The sequence below is a fragment of the Manis javanica genome, chromosome 11 (genome assembly GCF_040802235.1).
Source record: "Manis javanica isolate MJ-LG chromosome 11, MJ_LKY, whole genome shotgun sequence".
Classification (NCBI taxonomy): domain Eukaryota; kingdom Metazoa; phylum Chordata; class Mammalia; order Pholidota; family Manidae; genus Manis; species Manis javanica.
This window is the reverse complement of record NC_133166.1, coordinates 46,577,821-46,598,109: the sequence shown is the minus strand read 5'-3', so window position 1 is coordinate 46,598,109 and position 20,289 is coordinate 46,577,821.

Sequence of the window (20,289 nt, the reverse complement as noted above, 5' to 3'; positions counted from 1 at the left end):
TGGAGGATCTGTCTTTAGGCAAATAAGTGGATTTCAGAGAAAGCCTCTCCCTGCATTTACTGTTTCTCTAAGTAGTTATATCTCAAAATAATCAATATACCAAAGGATCACAGTTTGGGGTGGCATGTTCTGAACTCCTACAGCCATATGGACTGGCATATTCTGCTGCCTTCAAATTAAAAAACATCTACCATGATTGTGGAACACTATGGTTATTCCAAAGTTATCAGCATTCCCCATCCTATCATGCCTCACATCTGTTGGAATAAATTGAACAAATATTGTATGCTATCTCTTTCAACAAAAATAAGTCAATTTTTAATTCAGTATTCTAAAGACCGATTTATGTTTTTGGTTTATCTTTCAAGCTATTTAGTTTTCAGAAAGAAAATATGCTTTTCACTCTTAGTAGTCCATTGTATTCCATTTTACTTATAATTCAAATTTAGATTTTCAATTCCTTCCATTTAAATAATCTGTAAAATGATCTTCCCATGAATCTCATCCAATAATATGACTGATACTGAAGAGGCAGGAGGAAAATCTTCATAAATAATGCCACCTAGGTATCAGAGACTTTAATGTATAGTGTGGATGGTGTCTGATCATTTTGTTATAAAGTTTATAAATTTCATAAAATTTTTAGAAAGTTTTGGAAGTTGTCTCTGGTGGCCATGAGAATATATCTTGTAGATCTCCTACTACAGAGACACTAGCTAAGAGCCTTAGCTATTGCAATCTAAAATCCATTGCAGTGTTTTTGCCAAGGTCCCACTTCCCCTGACTGCTCCCAGGCAATGACAGTGTGTCAGGGCTACTAAGGCAGACCCTGGAAGATTAGGGACTCCTAGAGGCCTCTGACCTCATCAAAGTTCTTAAACTGTACTGCAGTTTAGGACAATTCTACTCAACCTTCCCTCCCTTTCTTCTTCATACAGGGCTGGATTTGCCTCACAATCTAGTTGTTCTCTCTGTCTTTCCTGATTCATTCCCTATTTTCTTTCCAACATGTTTCCCTAATAAAATTCTTGCACATTTAATTTTATTTACTGACTGTTTCTCAAAGAATGAACTAAAACACCATATTATTGTCAAGCTGAAGCATAAAGAGGAAGAACAACTAGATGCTTGAGGAACTGCAAAGCATGGCACATTAATGAATTGAGAATATTTAGCTAGAAGAAAAGATCTACAACATGCGCTCTACCAGTAAACTATACTAAAAGATCCTACTAAAAGACAAACCTGAATGTATTTTAAAAGACTTCTAGTGTCTTAATATCTCAAGGTCAATATGGCATAGGCAAAAATTGTGGTCTTCAAGGTCAGAAAGACTTGATTTTAATAAAAACCCTGCTACTTATGGACATATGCATATAAAATTAGGTAAGATAGTTAAACCTTTTGAGTGTCATTTCCCTTTTAGACAAAGTAAGAATGTCACTACTGATGCAGCTATCACCCAGTAAAAATGCTTTCGCAGCACCTTTGCTAGTTCCTGATTTGCTGCTTTGTACTCTCATCTGACAGCCTCCTTGACTCCTATTTCATTATCTCCCACGATTATTTCTGTACTTTTGGACACAATGCTTCATGATGCTTCTCTTATTGTTTAAATAAAGATTTGTACTCATTCAATTTATTCTATTTCTGACTGATCTAGGTAGAACATTTTAAGACCTGTCCTCCTATTCTGGTATCCAGTCATGGACTAAATGAATGGTCTTTCTCTCAGATTTGTTTCAGCCTTTAGAAAGAGGAAGAATGATGAGACTACTACAAGGTGACGTAAAATTATAACTAGCTCGCAACATTTGAGAGACTGTGATGTAGTATGATGCAACTATATAACGATTTGGAGAACTCATCAAAGTGAAGGGAGAAATAAGTCACTTTAAAGCCTTCATGAACATCTGCATCCTCTTACACTGTACGACCTGAGCATGACTTTCTAAGTCTTTCTTTTATATCAAAGTGCACTATGATCTCATAGTGTTAAATTCTACATTGAGTCTAAAATCTTGCTGCATTTTTTTCATTCCACAGCATACTGGTATCTGAATAGTCATACTCTTCTTGCTCTATAATATGGCTCAATTCAAGGCTCTTTAAAAAATATTTCAGCATCTGAGATGGCTTCCTGTATCCTTTGGCACAGATGATTATCTCTGTCACACCCACAATTATACCTCTGTCATAAAACTTGTCACTTCTCTGTCATTATTAACATTTGTGTGGCCTTTACTAGTGGTCTGTGAAGGACTTGAGAGAAGAAGCTGTTTCTCATCTTCATATCTGTACCTCCTGAATGAAACATGCTACTGGTCCTTAGCTTGGGTTCCATAAGTCTTTCTTTTAGATGAAAAGTAGAGGGAATGGTGATAATGGGTATGGAGGGATGGGTGCAAAGACTGAAAGAAGCTCCAACTTGGTATTAACTTATTCAAATTTGACAAAATGTTTCAGATGAAATAGTAAAAACAGTATATACAACTGGAATGAAAAGGTCAGAATTCTTTCATAGAAAGCACCTTTTTAAAGAATTCAGTAGCTTTCCTGGAACAGAACATTTGTCTAAGGTCAGGGACAGTAGTAGAGCATGCAGAATGTACTCACTGATTCTGTAACATCTTTCTATGTTGACAGATAGTAACTGCACTAGTGGGAGTGAGGATTTAATAACATAGGCGACTGTTGAAACACTGTGTTGTATATCTGAAACCAATATAAGATTGTATATCAATGATACTTCCATTAGAAAAAAGGAAATTTTTAATGCTAGGAGTATGTTCTGCTTGACTGATGACAATTGCTCTTATAGAAAATTTTAGAATATAAAAATGTTAGGTAAATAAAAATATATGCACAATTCCTGAAATTTTATTTTTCTCTCAAAGTAAGAAAAATAATTGTAAACTATGTTTTTTGCACAGAACTTTTTAGTTGGTATCTGTGAAATGAATCTTTAAAACATTGATGAAATTATGCAAAGCATATTTTTATTTAAGTTTCATATGATTCCAGTCAGATCTTTCAATTTCTGGACTCTAAAATAGGGTACACTAGTATAAATTAGTAGATGATCACTTTATGCTTATCAATTAATATGGTAAACTTCAAAGCAATATTATTTGGGTATTGTTTTAATCTAAAGGTAGTTTTGTAGTTACTAGCAATTATTTCTAATATTACATAAAATCTAGTTGCATAAGTACTAATATCAGACAAAATAGACTTCAAAACAAAGAAAGTAACAAGAGATAAAGAAGGATACTACATAATGATAAAGGGCTCAGTCCAACAAGAGGACATAACCATTCTAAATATATATGCACCCAATACAGGAGCACCAGCATATGTGAAGCAAATACTAACAGAACTAAAGAGGGAAACAGACTACAATGCATTCATTTAGGAGACTTCAACACACCACTCACCCCAAAGGACAGATCCACTGGGCAGAAAATAAGTAAGGACACACAGGCACTGAACAACACCCTAGAACAGATGGACCTAATAGACATCTATAGAACTCTACATCCAAAAGCAACAGGATATACATTCTTCTCAAGTGCACATGGAACATTCTCCAGAATAGACCACATACTAGCTCACAAAAAGAGCCTCAGTAAACTCCAAAATATTGAAATTCTACCAACCAATTTCTCAGACCACAAAGGTATAAAAGTAAAAATAAATTCTACAAAGAAAACAAAAAGGCTCACAAACACATGGAGGCTTAACAACATGCTACTAAATAATCAATGGATCAATGAACAAATCAAAATAGAGATCAAGGAATATATAGAAACAAATGACAACAACAACACTAAGCCCCAACTTCTGTGGGACGCAGCGAAAGCAGTCTTAAGAGGAAAGTATATAGCAATCCAGGCACACTTGAAGAAGGAAGAACAATCCCAAATGAATAGTCTAACATCACAATTATCGAAACTGGAAAAGGAAGAACAAATGAGGCCTAAAGTCAGCAGAAGGAGGGACACAATAAAGATCAGAGAAGAAATAAACAAAATTGAGAAGAATAAAACAATAGCAAAAATCAATGAAACCAAGAGCTGGTTCTTTGAGAAAATAAACAAAATAGATAAGCCTCTAGCCAAACTTATTAAGAGAAAAAGAGAATCAACACAAATCAACGTAATCAGAAATGAGAATGGAAAAATCACGACAGAATCCACAGAAATACAAAGAATTATTAAAGACTACTATGAAAACCTATATGCCAACAAGCTGGAAAACCCAGAAGAAATGGACAACTTCCTAGAAAAATACAACCTCCCAAGAATGACCAAGGAAGAAACACAAAAGTTAAACAAACCAATTACGAGCAAAGAAATTGAAACGGTAATCAAAAAACTACCCAAGAACAAAACCCCGGGGCCGGATGGATTTACCTCGGAATTTTATCAGACACACAGAGAAGACATAATACCCATTCTCCTTAAAGTGTTCCAAAAAATAGAAGAAGAGGGAACACTCCCAAATTCATTCTATGAAGCCAACATCACCCTAATACCAAAACCAGGCAAAGACCCCACCAAAAAAGAAAATTACAGACCAATATCCCTGATGAATGTAGATGCAAAAATACTCAATAAAATATTAGCAAACAGAATTCAACAGTATATCAAAGGGATCATACACCATGACCAAGTGGGGTTCATCCCAGGGATGCAAGGATGGTACAACATTCGAAAATCCATCAACATCATCCACCACATCAACAAAAAGAACGACAAAAACCACATGATCATCTCCATAGATGCTGAAAAAGCATTTGACAAAATTCAACATCCATTCATGATAAAAACTCTCAGCAAAATGGGAATAGAGGGCAAGTACCTCAACATAATAATGGCCATATATGATAAACCCACACCCAGCATTATACTGAACAGTGAGAAGCTGAAAGCTTTTCCTCTGAGATGGGGAACAAGACAGGGATGCCCACTCTCCCCACTGTTATTTAACATAGTACTGGAGGTCCTAGACACGGCAATCAGACAAAACAAAGAAATACAAGGAATCCAGATTGGTAAAGAAGAAGTTAAACTATCACTATTTGCAGATGATATGATACTGTACATAAAAAACCCTAAGGACTCCACTCCAAACCTACTAGAACTGATATCGGAATACAGCAAAGTTGCAGGATACAAAATCAACACACAGAAATATGTAGCTTTCCTATACACTAACAATGAATCAATAGAAAGAGAAATCAGGAAAACAATTCCATTCACCATTGCATCAAAAAGAATAAAATACCTAGGAATAAACCTAACCAAAGAAGTGAAAGACTTATACTCTGAAAACTACAAGTCACTCTTAAGAGAAATTAAAGGGGACACTAATAAATGGAAACTCATCCCATGCTCATGGCTAGGAAGAATTAATATCGTCTAAACGGCCATCCTGCAGAAAGCAATATACAGATTTGATGCAATCCCTATCAAATTACCAGCAACATTCTTCAATGAATTGGAACAAATAATTCAAAAGTTCATATGGAAACACCAAAGACCCCAAATAGCCAAAGCAATCCTGAAATAGAAGAATAAAGTAGGGGGGATCTCACTCCCGAACTTCAAGCTCTACTACAAAGCCATAGTAATCAAGACAATTTGGTACTGGCACAAGAACAGAGCCATAGACCAGAGGAACAGATTAGAAACTCCAGAAATTAACCCAAACAAATATGGTCAATTAATATTTGATAAAGGAGCCATGGACATACAATGGGGAAATGACAGTCTCTTCAACTGATGGTGTTGGCAAAACTTGACAGCTACGTGGATGGAGAATGAAACTGGACCATTGTCTAACCCCATATACAAAGGTAAACTCAAAATGGATCAAAGAACTGAATGTAAATCATGAAACCATTAAACTCTTGGAAAAAAACATAGGCAAAAACCTCTTAGACATAAACATGAGTGACCTCTTCTTGAACATACCTCCCCGGGCAAGGAAAACAACAGCAAAAATGAGCAAGTGGGACTACATTAAGCTGAAAAGCTTCTATACAGCGAAAGACACCATCAATAGAACAAAAAGGAACCCTACAGCATGGGAGAATATATTTGAAAATGACAGATCCGATAAAGGCTTGACATCCAGAATATATAAAGAGCTCACACACTTCAACAAACAAAAAACAAATAACCCAATTAAAAATGGGCAGAGGAACTGAACAAACAGTTCTCTAAAAAAGAAATACAGATGGCCAAGAGACACATGAAAAGATGCTCCACGTCGTTAATTATCAGAGAAATGCAAATTAAAAGTACAATGAGGTATCACCTCACACCAGTAAGGATAGCTGCCATCCAAAAGACAAACAACAACAAATGTTGGCGAGGCTTTGGAGAAAGGGGAATCCTCCTACACTGCTGGTGGGAATGTAAGTTAGTTCAACCATTGTGGAAAGCAGTTTGGAGGTTCATCAAAATGCTCAAAACAGACCTACCATTTGACCCAGGAATTCCACTCCTAGGAATTTACCCTAAGAATGCAGCAATCAAGTTTTAGAAAGACAGATGCACCCTTATGTTTATCGCAGCACTATTTACAATAGCCAAGAATTGGAAGCAACCTAAATGTCCATCGGTAGATGAATGGATAAAGAAGATGTGGTACATATACACAATGGAATACTACTCAGCCATGAGAAGTGGAAAAATCCAACCATTTGCAGCAACATGGATGGAGCTGGAGAGTATTATGCTCAGTGAAATAAGCCAAGTGGAGAAAGAGAAATACCAAATGATTTCACTCATCTGAGGAGTATAAGAACAAAGGAAAAACTGAAGGAACAAAACAGCAGCGGAATTACAGAACCCAAAAATGGACTAACAGGTACCAAAGGGAAAGGAACTGGGGAGGATGGGTGGGCAGGGAGGGATAAGGGGGGGGGAGAAGAAGAGGGGTATTAAGATTAGCATGCATAGTGGGGGGAGGGAGAAAGGGGAGGGTGGGCTGCACAACACAGAGAGGACAAGTAGGTATTCTACAACATTTTGCTAAGCTGATGGACAGTAACCGTAATGTGGTTGTTAGGGGGGACCTGATATAGGGGAGAGCATAGTAAACATAGTACTCTTCATGTAAGTGTAGATTAAAGATTATAAAAAAGAGAGAGAGAAAGAAAGAAAAGGGGGATTACTCCTTGATAGGATAAAACTATTGGTAAATCAAAGATCAATGCATGCTTTAAATATCCTTAATGTTGATCACTTAAAGGGTGTCAGATGATCAGCTATGGAGGTACTCTTTTCTGATAATATTCCTTTCTCTTAATAAAAAAAAAAAAAAAAAAAAGGCAGTCCCTGTGTGCTGACCTCCAATGAGTTCTGCACAGTGGTATAGAGGGCATGTCAAAGTGTGGGCAAAGGGTCTGTTTGTTTCTATGCAGAAGATCAAGGCCTAGCTTGGATACGCAGAAAATGAACTAAGATATGATATGAGGAGGAGCTTCTGGCATCAGCACTCTCTGGAGGACTCGTGCGGGGGGATGATCATCAAAAAGCCTCCACAGGAATCCGGGCGATGCTGCGGTTGTGGCTGCGTCCACCCCACCGATTCCTGGACTTGCCATTGGAATGAGGAGGGAGATGTCTAGGCTGGCATGTGCATACAGTGAGACAACGAATTTGACCGGATCTGTACTGTTGGAACTCAACCAGGAGTTGGGAAGGGTGCAAGTTGTAGCACTCCAAAATCTTATGACTATAGACTATCTACGGTTAAAAGAACATATGGGATGTGAACAGATCCCAGAAATGGGCTGCTTTAATTTGTCTGATTTTTCTCAGACTGTTCATGTACAGTAGGACAATATCCATCATATCATAGACAAATTTTCACAAATGCCTAGGGTGCCTAAGTGGTTTTCTTGGCTTCACTGGAGATGGATGGTAATTATAGATTTGCTTTGTTTATGCACCGTATTCCTATTATGTTAATATGTGTGTGCAAATTAGTTAGTAGTTTAAAACCTATACATACTTAAGGTATTCTACAAGAAGATATGTCAAAGAAATAATCAATCCTCCCATGTTTTCTTCCATATGCTATCTCTATAGCTTTTCTTCTTCCTTCCTAATTACAACCCTTAAATAGAATTCGTGCCTCATATCGAATTTACCGAGTATCATAATTCCTCCAGGTGGTAAAGATACCTCGAGACAAGTGCTGGGCATAGAAGCCACAGGGCATAAATCTGCAAAGAAGTAAAAAGCTAACCTTTTCAAACAATGTGGCTTCTCTCTCACTTACCGACTTTACATTTCCCTGTATGGCCCCAGAAGATGACTGGTTAGCCAGAGACGGGTAAGATTCCTCAAGGGAGGAACAACCTAAGACAGGCACAGTCACAGGGGGGCTATCAGGTGAGAAACTGGGGATCAACAGAGGTAAGGCTTAGAACCTCACCCCCCCTGCTTTGAGAAAAATCTTCTGCATCTGTGGATGTTTTGCGGCCCTTGTCTAGCTTGGATTAATACTTAGTCCATAGGCACATACCTGATCATCTACATTTGCCCTCTTACAGCACTAAACTATGTTTTCTACCTTTATCTTGCATCTACCTACCACTTCAGCATTTTATTAAAAATAAAAATAATAATAAAGGGAGAAATGTGGGATCGACATATAAATCAAGTATAAAAATCAAACGAATATTCATATTTGACCTGATTGTTTATAGTTCATAATGCGTGATTAAAACCGAAAGTTTCTGTGATGAATGCCCTTGTACTGTTCACCATGTAAGAATTTATTCACTATGTAAGAATTCGTTCACCATGTAAGAACTTGTTCGTTATGCTTCAGAAGATTGGAGACTGACGAGAATTAGGCTTGAGATGGATTAATGATTGTACATTGAGCATTGATCCCCCTATACTGAATTTTATTGTTGTTAACAACCATTTGATCAATAAATATGAGAGATGCCCTCTCAAAAAAAAAACTTAGTTGCATAAATATGATTTCATAACTATCTAAATTATAATGCTATTAGTTAAATCAAAATGATAGCTCTGAATAATTAATTAGTTGATGCTTCTAGATTACTAAAATCAAATGGTTAAAAAAAAGGAAGACTGTATTTTAAACAACCAATTATAATAGGAAATCTGATTTAGGATATAGATATGTAGTTATGTATAAATGCTGCTTGATTCCTTTGGATTTATGAAGACTATCTCACCGATAGTAAATGTGCCCTGTAGGATAGAAATTGACCAATCACTGTATCTTAAATCTCAATCAAACCATAAGTTACTTTGTGAAATTGTTAAGACTATCTCACTGTCCAGGACTAGCAAATAAAATGACAAGAGAACTCTTACTAAATTAGCTTTGTGAGCCTTTTTGGATGAAGTTTTTCTATATTTCAAAATGATTTCCTATGTTTTCATTCATAACACCACTGGTTATAGACTGAATATTAGGTACCATTCCAAAGGACTAATCTAGATAGGAAATGTAGATAAAATGTTCCTCAAATATGGAACTACTCAGTGGCTTTAAGTAATAGAATTAGTCAGGTAAGATATCTATTAAATTTGAGAAGGCAACAAACTGTATTAACTAGCTTTGCTGTGTATCAAACAACTTCAAAATCCCAATGTTTATTTATTGCTCATGTCTGTGACCTACAGAGATACTGATTAATCTTGGGCAGCAAATTTATTCTTTTGAAGTATAGCAGTTTAAAAAATTGTCTAATCTTCACAAATATTTCATTAAAATGATTTATAATATATTAAAGACTTCACAAGAAGAAATCTCCAAATAAAAAGAATACTTCACATCCCAGATAGAATCTTGCAGCTTTACTTCCAATTTAATAAATAATCAGCATATCAAAACAAAACCAAACAAATGAACAGAAATAGACTCAGACAAATCACTATTTTGTATACTTGAAACTAATATAATACTGGATACCATCTATACTAAAAAAAAAAGGAACCAGGTTATGACCTAAATCACATTGAGTCTAATGGTAGGAAAACTTCTGATTTCATCTCTACATTGGACACATTTTCTAATCAATTATTCAAATATCAGAACAGAGAAATATATCGGAACAGTTTGTTAATGCTTTAATCTTTAATCATCTTTTATCTATATTTTGTTTTCCTTTGACCCAGTCAAGTCCTCCAGAACTAACACTGTAGGATTATGTAAGTGGATATGTATATTAAGTAGAGTTTGATAATCCTCCAAAATAGAAGCTTAATTGCACAATTGGATAGGTTTTCTTACCAAGGTTTTCAAAGCCTGTCTGCTAAGATTTGGGAGCATGCATTTCATATATTAACTCATTAACCCATTGAGGGTAAATGTTTTGTGATAAGCACTTCAAACATTATATTTTATAGTCCTACACTATCACAAAAGGAATAAGTATTTTCAATGCTTACTTTACAGAAAGAAAAGAAAGACTCAGAGAGATGACGTTACATTCCCAATTCGCTCAGGTAGTAGTAAAGGAGCCAAGGTATGAAACTAGGCCTGTGTTACCTTGAGCTTGCACATTTAATATTACTAATGTTCAATCTATTTACTGCTTTATATGTATAATCCTAAGACCAATATTGTGAAGTTTATATCACCATTTTACAGGTAAGGAAATGAAGGTAAATAATTTGCACAAGATTTTTCTTTAGAATCAGGAGTTATATTAATGTCTTTATGACTCTAATGCCCAATTCAACAATTTGACTTGGCACTTAATACTCAGAAATTCAAGAAGGATCCTGTGAAGAACAAGAGAGAAAGAAATGAAATCAAGAATTTTTGACCAGCAAAATGCCAGAGCATATTCAGGAACATTCAAAGAGAACATGGCTCTTCCTAAGACATAAAGTGAATCCTTCGAACAGGGACTGTTTTTGAACTAGCCCATCAGTGATGTTATTTATGAAGTACATTTGAGCAGAATGAACAAAAACTTTTCCCTGATTTCATTTACTTTTTTTCTTCAGTCCTCAAAATTCCAAAGACATAATTTAAGTGAAAATGAAATAAGCTAATAAGCATTGCTTACAGAAAAAGAAAAACTCAGATTAAAAAACAACAACAACACATATTTAATTCTAAAAGAACTGAATAGTTGAAAGTAATACAGTTGGTTGACAAACCTGAGTTTGAATCCTGGTTCGAGCACCCATTAACTGAATGATTTAGGGTAAGTCCTTTCATCACAAAGAATTACAATTATCCACTAAATAAGGTATAGAAAACTTTAACTCACAGCAATTTTTATAAAAATCAAATGAACTCAACCTATGAAAATCACCTAACATCCTTCCAGGCATGTGGAAATTATTATATTACTGATTTCTCTCCCATTCTTTGTATATGCAGTACACATTTCTTTGCTCAAATCAGCATTAACATTTTTCCCTCTATATTTCCTTTATGTTCTTCGTGGCATGATCAACCCAACTCTATTTTCAAGTATCACATATATTGGAGATATTAGATATGTTGAATATATATTGAACAGAACAAGGATAAAATATTATTGTTAAAATATTTTTCCATTTTGTATAAAAATAATTGTATATGTGAATAGATTATGATGTTAATTAAATTCTTACTGTGAGTCACCCTCAAAATAGTTGAAAAATATAGCTTAGTACAGTTCTGAGGGCAGAGTGGGATTTACGTAAACATTTAGTAGAATATTTTGCATCAGGTAAGAATTGTGCTTGGCTTCTAGTAAAAAAGACCCCCTTTAAATATTCAGGAGTTTTTGTTGGTTTCATCTCTTGTGTTGAACAAGGCAAAAGGGTAGGCAATCCTGGGCTCATCTAATGCTTCACAAAACCATCAGGAACCTCAACTACTTTTATCTTTCTGTTCAACCATTGGGTTGTTTTCATCTTCAGCTTCCCTACCTGTCCAAGATGTCTGGTGCAGCTCCAACTATAACTGCATTAGTTGTAACAATGAAGAGAACAGTAATGCAAATGCCTCCCTCCGCTCCAAAGAATAAAACCTAAGTCCCTCTTAGCAATTTAATGCCTACCTCATTCATCAGAACTTAGTTCATCGCCACAGAAGCTGAAAGGAAATTATTAAGATAGATATATTGGTGACTTGAGTTCAGACTAAGGAAGATGGTTAAAGTGTGTGTTAGAAGGTTCTTTGCCCAAATGGGAGTCTGTGTTTCTTTTTCCCACTTTGTCCTGACTCATGGGAAACAGGTCTTTTAGCATTTGCACATATCAGAATTATGCTTTGCATGAGAGTTGATCGATATTAAGAAGAGATTTATATATATATTTTTTTATTGGTTTATATTTATTTATATTGGTTGACCACTCCCACTTTTTCAAATGATTATTATTTTGTCTTAATGTTTTTCAGCAAGAAACATGTAAGTATTCAGATAAATTTATTCCCTAAAATTACACACTATAACTTGTTAGACCTTCAGAAAGAACTCAAGTCAAGGAGGAAGCTGATGAGGCATTTACTTCCCATGAATATCTCTTGTTATGGTGCCTTTTTTGTTTCCTTGTACATGGTCCCTTAAGAAAAAGAAATTGAGTGTACCTATTTATGCTTTTCCACCTTCCTCTTATTTTTATACAGTGTCCAAGTTTCGCTTCCTATTGTAGCTTATGTTTATTTTTGAAAGTCAGTCAGATTTATGTTTATTTGGAAAATACCAATCTTATTTCTCATAAAACCAAGATATCAAGTTAGTTTTATGGTGAGAATCACACTTCTCCTTGTAGATATTCAAATCTTAACAATGTCAGCTTTAATTAAAGGTATAATTATGAGATAATGCAAAATATCTTGGTGGAAGTGGATGAGAAAAATAAATGCAGGTAAGAGAATGAAGGAAGAGGCAATTTGGGGTAACCATGAAGGGTGAGCACACAACAATGAACAGATAATGTTAGTTGGATGTAACATAGATGTTTTTGCTATTCGTCAGACACCAAGATGCTATGGATCAGATGAAAAAATTTCTGTGCACTCTGAATGCATACTTTCTCAGCTATTACAGGGTAGTCCTAGAGTTACAAATAAATGAAAGGATTGATGAACTGCTGAGCAACTTATTGAGTGATATTTGCCTAACCACACAGTACCACATGAGCCAGTTGCTTCACTCACCTAAAAGGGATTAAAATAATTCAGAAGTTTTGGCAATCACATAGACAAAACTTTATATTAGTTGACAATTTCCACTTTTTCAAATGATTATTATTTTGTCTTAATGTTTTTCAGCAAGGAACATGTAAATATTCATCACTTCTCCTTTAAGTATTTGGTTAAAGGGCCCTTGAGAAACCTCTAGCTTAGTCCTTAAGGTAAGTTAAAACAATCAAATAAACAAACAAAAGCAGAATCTGTTAGCACTTTGGTAGTATGTCGTTTCAATCACTGACATATCTTGTTTCTTTTCCAAGTATTTTTTATCGGTCCTGACCAGCATGCTTTAATATTTCAAAATTACATTGAAACCACTGGGTTTAATGCTAGTGAGTTTTCTTAATATTAGTGTTTCAAAATTACTTTGAAACCACTGGGTTTAATGTTAGTGAGTTGTCTTAAAAGATTAAAATCATCCAGGGTGTTGGTCACTTAAGGAATAAAGACACTAGCTATGGTCAGGCCTGAAATTAGTTCCAACAGTCACTCTTGCCTTCAAGAAACTTATAGTTGATGTGCTGTCTCATAATTTTTGTCTCCCTAGAACCTTCAGGGCACCCGTCAAACATCCGTTGATGATGTCTTGAAATGCATAAAGGCTCTTAGGTACAATATTACTGGAAAGAGAATATAAAGAACTTTTACCGAGAAGGTCCCACAGATTTATAGGGGTAACTGAGACTTCATAAGTTTCCAGAAATGCATTAAATGCAATCTCAGAATGATGGTGTGAAAATAGATTTGAAATGTAATTTAGGGGAAAAAGGGAGAGGGAAAGGGAGAGGAAGAGAGGAGAGAGATCTCAAGTTCACAGGGTAAACTGTTTTTTTAAAAAAATAAAAATATGCTAGAATGTTTCATTTATCCCCTGATGTTTAGAAATAAATATGAAAACAAATTGCAAACTACATTGCTTAGAATAGTAATTTCCTTAGATGTTAAAAGTATTCTCATAAATTTGAAAATAAGCACTTGGAGACTGTATAAAATACCCATTAGAATGTTAAAATCTCTGATATGTTTTTCAGGATAGAATGAGATTGATATTAATTCAGTATTTCTCTAATATATGTATTTGGAAAGAGATGAACTCCTTTTTCTTTCTTTTTTTTTGCTTGAGCCATTATACGAATTTTGGGGAATTCAGTATAAAATATAAACACTCTGAGAAAAGCTAATATCATTAAACCACCGTGTCACTAATATAACTAATCATTAGTAGGAGTAAATCACACAACAAAATGCCATTGCATTATAATTGTTTTGAAAAGTTCAGATTAGTTAACATTAACAAACTATCAAAATGGCATCTAGTCTTCATGGAAGGTAGATTCTAGAATCAAAATATAATTACTTCTGGGCCAGCCTATCCATCACTTTTACTCCAATAGAATAAAAATGTCTGTAACTTTATTATGCACTTGGTCAAGTATGTGAGTACAAATTTAATGTCATCACCAACTCTCTTGCTACATAGCCCTAAAATGGAGTATTATTTTTCTCCTCTGTTTGTTCTCCACATGTATTATTTCTCTATTTTGTTTCATGTTGTTTTAACTTATATCATCTCTCCATGACATAATAAATCTTCCTTTACTCTTTATTCCCTAAAATTACACACTGTAACTTGTTAGACCTTCAGAAAGAACTCAAGTCAAGGAGGAAGCTGATTAGGCATTTACTTCCCATGAGTATCTCCCGTCATGATGCCTTTTTTTGTTTCCTTGTACATCATCCCTTAAGAAGAAAGAAATTGATTGTACCTTTTTATGCTTTTCTACCTTCCTCTTATTTTTATACAGTGTCCAAGTTTTGCTTCCTATTGTAGCTTATGTTTATTTTTGAAAGTCAGATAGTTAAGATTATGTTTATTTGGAAAATACCAATCTTATTTCTCATAAAACCAAGATATCAAGTTAGTTTTATGATGAGAATCACACTTCAAAGATAGCAAATATTTTAGAATTGGAATTCCTTGAAACATATTTTAAAAATACGCAAACAGAAATAACAAAAGTGTGAAAACAACTTCAGTGAAACCAAAACTAATGATCTGGTCTCTCAAAGAAGGCTTACATGTTTTAAAAAATTAAAACTATGATGAAAGTACAGGTTGATTATTCTTTATACCTTTTCTGAAAAATCTAATATGTACAGGAAACAACAAAGGGAATTGTGATAAAGAGTGATGTTTGCTAAATAACCAGGCATATCATGTGAGCACGTGTTAGCTAAACTGCTTTGGATTTCAAGTAATAACAATCTCAATGGCTTTAATACTCTAATGTTATAAAACAAACTACTAAAGAAGGCAGAGGTAGGGTGGATTAACTAGTTGTCATGAGGTTAAGCATCATCAAGTTGTTGTTGTTTCTCTGTGGTTCTCTCAAGCTGCCTTCTCTCCTGTCACTGCCAGCAGACTCCTAGCCCCCCATGGCTTCCTCATGGACAACAAGAAGAGAGCGTAGTCTCTTGTCCCAACTATCAAAACAAATAACTAAATTTAAGTCCTGGGTTTGCCAAGATCTCTGGAGTTAAAGCACATGGCTGTTACACAAGGCAAATGGGTAAAACGATTCCTGCAATATTCTCTATAATGTTCAGAATGCTTATGAAATTCAGTGAGGAAAGTGATGATAGGACTCCTTTTTTATTTCATTCATCCATTCACTTATTCATACAAGACATTTATTAAGTGCTTGTTATATGCTTGACACTTGCAGCCACTGAGGACACAGCAGTAAACAGACATATATTTATAGAGCCCACATCCTGCTGGACAGCCAAACTTTAAGTATATAATGCAACTTCAAATAGCCACAAGAGCTATGAAGACAAATCAAGCACAGACAAAAGATACTCATGTTTTTGCTTTTTTCAAGAGAATAATCGGAGAGGGTTTTTTTGGGGAGACCTATATAAACAAGGAGAGTAAATCAAGGGGAAAGCATTCTAGGAAGAAAAAATAAAAATGGACTGAGGCAAGAGTGAACTTGGTCTGACTTGAATTTTAGCAGGACCAGTATGGCTTTCACACAGTAAAGGACAGGAAGAGGAGTATGGAGCAAGGGAAGTTTGGTAGGACACTTTTGGAGGATTCTAAGTAGGGCACAATATGATTTAGTTTACATTTTTCAAACAATGCCCTTATTGCCTTTGGGAAATTGAGTGTAGAAAGGTCAACAGTGGAAATTCAAAGGAGATGTCTGCAGTGTTACAGGTTGGAGACAGTGGCTTAGACTGATGGTAGAAATCAGGATATATTCTTGAAGGCACAATAAGCACAACAGATTTTGAGAACGTCATGTGAGAAATATGCTTCAATAGAGATATTAACCTGAACAGTACTATACTATTTCATCTGCATTTAAGCAGACTAGAGAACAGCCAAATTAAAGTCTTTTATTTCTATCAAACATTCTAACAAACATTAAGTCCCATCTTGGGGGGTGTTTGATAAATGTTAGTTTCCTGACTGTGTTCTTAGAGTAGAAGCATTAATGTACACAATACAACTGACACAAATCCAAATATTGTCTCACTTAGCAGTTTTATAACTTGGAGAAACTTCCTAACTTCTGTGTTCAGATCCCTCATTTCCAGACTCAAAGTAGTAACTTACAACTCAGTATATCATCTCAAATAATGAAACATGAATTATAAAGAACACATGCTATCCTATATTAGCAACATTCAACAGGTATTTATTTTCTCCTGTGTCTGAGTAATTATCAGGCTCTGGATGTCATGAGAAATTTAACTATGCATGAACAATGAAAATTACCATCAAGACACAACTGGTTTTGAGGGAGAAAGAGGACTTAACTACAGGCACAGTGGTCCAACAACTTTCTAGCTACTGCTAGAAGCTCTTGGAATAAGACGTGACTATGCCATGGAAATGAAGAAAAAAATTCCATGTGCTGGGAATTTGTCCATTCTAGGCATAGATAATTTTCCTTTGGCAGGAAGCCTGAATGTGTACTGACTTTTGCTTTCTATTCTCTGAAAAAGAGAAAAATAATTTTCCCAGGAAAATTCTAAGTTCCTAGAGCTGTTTATCAAGAAAATTTTGAGCAAATTTTATTGTAATTTAACTAGGCATTCTGTGACTTTCAGCTATCACTTAATAAAATTCCTAATCTCTATGACCCTTTTTCAAAGTTGCACATTTTATCCAAATTTTTATACGATGATAATACATTCATTTGAATTAAAAAATTGGCTCTTTTTTTAAATTTATGATGACAGACAAACCAAACTTAACTCCTGCAATGTGCCTTGATGTCTATCAGTCATGGTGTTATGGGCTGAGTTTGTTCTCCTTGGTCCTTGTCCTCATGGTAACCAAAAAAATTGAAAGGCAGAGACACAACAGCAAAGCCCAACAAAAGTTTTACTTGAATACCCTCCAAGGTAGCTGCAGGTCATAGTCAAGTAGACAACCTGAAATTTTAGGTGGGAAGCTTTTTACATTCTGGCCAGGAGGCACCTCTTCGACTGGCTAGGTGGGTTATTTGATTTACAGGTCCATCTACACAGCCATCCCTCTCAGCGAGCATGTCCTTTTCCATGATGAGGTGTGATTTAGGCAGTTCTCAGTTCTGATTGATAGTGCCCACATTGGGGTCTGGTTGAGAAGGAAGTTCTCCCGGAAAAGCCTTTCTTGTCTTCACATGGGACCTCCTTCCTGGAGAGAGTTTGGGTCATTTTTCCTTGAACCTTATCTGGGCAGTTTCCATATTTGAACCTTATCTTCCCCTTTCCTGGCTGCTCATGTCTTTCTACCTAACATTCTGAGCAGTGGTCCTTGTTATGTATGAGTGCATCATAGTTAAAATGCAAAAACAAGCCAAAGGGACACTCAAAATCATTAGTTGGGAGGCAATATTATGGGCCCAGCTTAATTTTGTTAGAATATCTACATACCAAAGGCAGTCCATGTGAACATGGGATCCGTTTCACTCTGTTAGTGCTTACATGCTCAATCAAGTACCTACTTTATTGATCCTTTCCTGTTAACAGTCATCCTAAAACCTACTGTATCCAGACTTTTCCTATAATTCTGTTTGCTATTGCTCTTGATTTGTTCTCATTTGGACTTACTTGGGAACTGCCTCTTAACTAGTCCTGTTCCTTCTCCCTCTTGCTACTATCTCTCACTATGTACTGACCTTTCTGATTCACAGATCTGATTATGGCACAACTCTGCTCAGAAACTTTGTGAGATTGCTTATTGCCTACCAAATAGTTGAAGGGCAACAGAATTTGGAACCTGAAAAAATGCTTCTTTGGTGCAGGATCATTTTAGGCTGCTGATTTTTAAGAAAGTGCAAATACAGGAGAAGCTCTGAAAACCAAAAGTTACCCTTTTGTAAGAGACATTTACATTTATAAGGGAAATCTCCATTTGTAAGAGTGTCTCCCTCACTATACCAGAAAGAGGGGGGTGACTAAATCTCTTAGAAATTCTTATTACTGGAAAAGGCATAGACTTCAATCTGCATAACAAAGACCTTCGTTTACTCTGCTTTACCTGAAAACTTCCCATAAATGGCTTTTCATCCTCAACATCATCTTTTGTCCCTAGAAGGAGATAGTAATTAAGAGAGTTACTCGGTTTTCCTGGGTATCTCCCATATATAGAGGAGGTATATATGTTATCAAACTTGTTTGTTTTTCTCCTATTTAATCTGTCTTTTATTGGGGAGGGGGGCACTTAGCCAAGCACCGAAGTAGAGAAAAAATTATTTTTCCTGCCCTGCATAGTAAAAATTTTGTTAAACTGATATTCAAAAACTTAGGGATATGATTTCCATCTTTCCACAGTTGCCTTTCATTCATTTCCTTTCATTTCACATCTATGACTTGTGTTTGAAACAGAGACACCTTTATGAATAGGGCACCCACAACTGGCTTGGCAATAATCTGTTACAGCTGAAAGTAATTTCATATACTACAGGTCAAAGTGTTGTCATATTAGGACACAAGAGACATTTATTTTGGCAACATGTACTTTACTTTGATGCCAGATTCTGGTAGACTGTACTTACATGGCATATGCCTAGGAAATATGATAGATTTTACAGATATATTTTTTAGTCCTTATAAACCCTTTGGGATGATAAATATTGGTAATTTTAATCAGTACTCTATTAGTTTTAACTTTTAAATTAATGCATTTCCTCTGACACTTTCCTATTCTATAGTCCTAGGCTTGATTACAAATATCCCAAAGTACCTATTGACTAGATAGAGACATCATTCATATGGGATCCTCTTTTTCTTCTAGTGCTGAATGACCATAAGCAGGTACTTGTAGTACATTTCATCTTTCAATTCATGTTCAAGCCAGGTGAATTGAAAATGACAAAGAGAAGAGCTTCCTATAAATTTTTATAGGTCTGAACTGGACATTGTGTGATAGGGTTAGAAGGCAACCTTCTAAAATCTGTGAACAGATTTTTAGGAAATATTGTAGTATCAGAAACTAAGACTGCCTATTCCAGAACATTCAGTTCCTTGTACTATAGGAGGTAAAGGACAATACTTCTTACCACATATCTGTCTCATTGCAGTAGGCTCTGTCCAGTCAAATAAAGCCTTTTGGGCTAGGAATAGTGCACTTAAACTCAACAGTCTCTCTTCCCCAATATTCTACAACTTTACAAATGGCAATAAAATTTACTTGATTTTTTTTTCCTTATTTGGTTTTCTGTGTTCTCATTTGGAAACTTCTAAGTCCACCCCTAAACAATTATAGCTAAAATATCCTTCCTAAAACTTTTTTCCAATACACTTCAGAAAATTTACTCCTCATGAAGAATATGTTTGAGAAAGGAAAAATAAATTCTAGTTAATGTTCAGCACTTTCCTCAGTGATAACCTTAAGCTTGCAAACAATGGCTGAATAAATCTCCGGAAGACTTTTCAGAAACCTAACTACAGATATTTTTAAACTTATAATTTAGGACATCAATCTCCTAAAAAGGAACAAACACACAAAACCCTCATAGTTTTCTAAGATTCATAACACATTTCAGGGATGAAAGCCAGGTAAACACAAACCATGGAGGATAT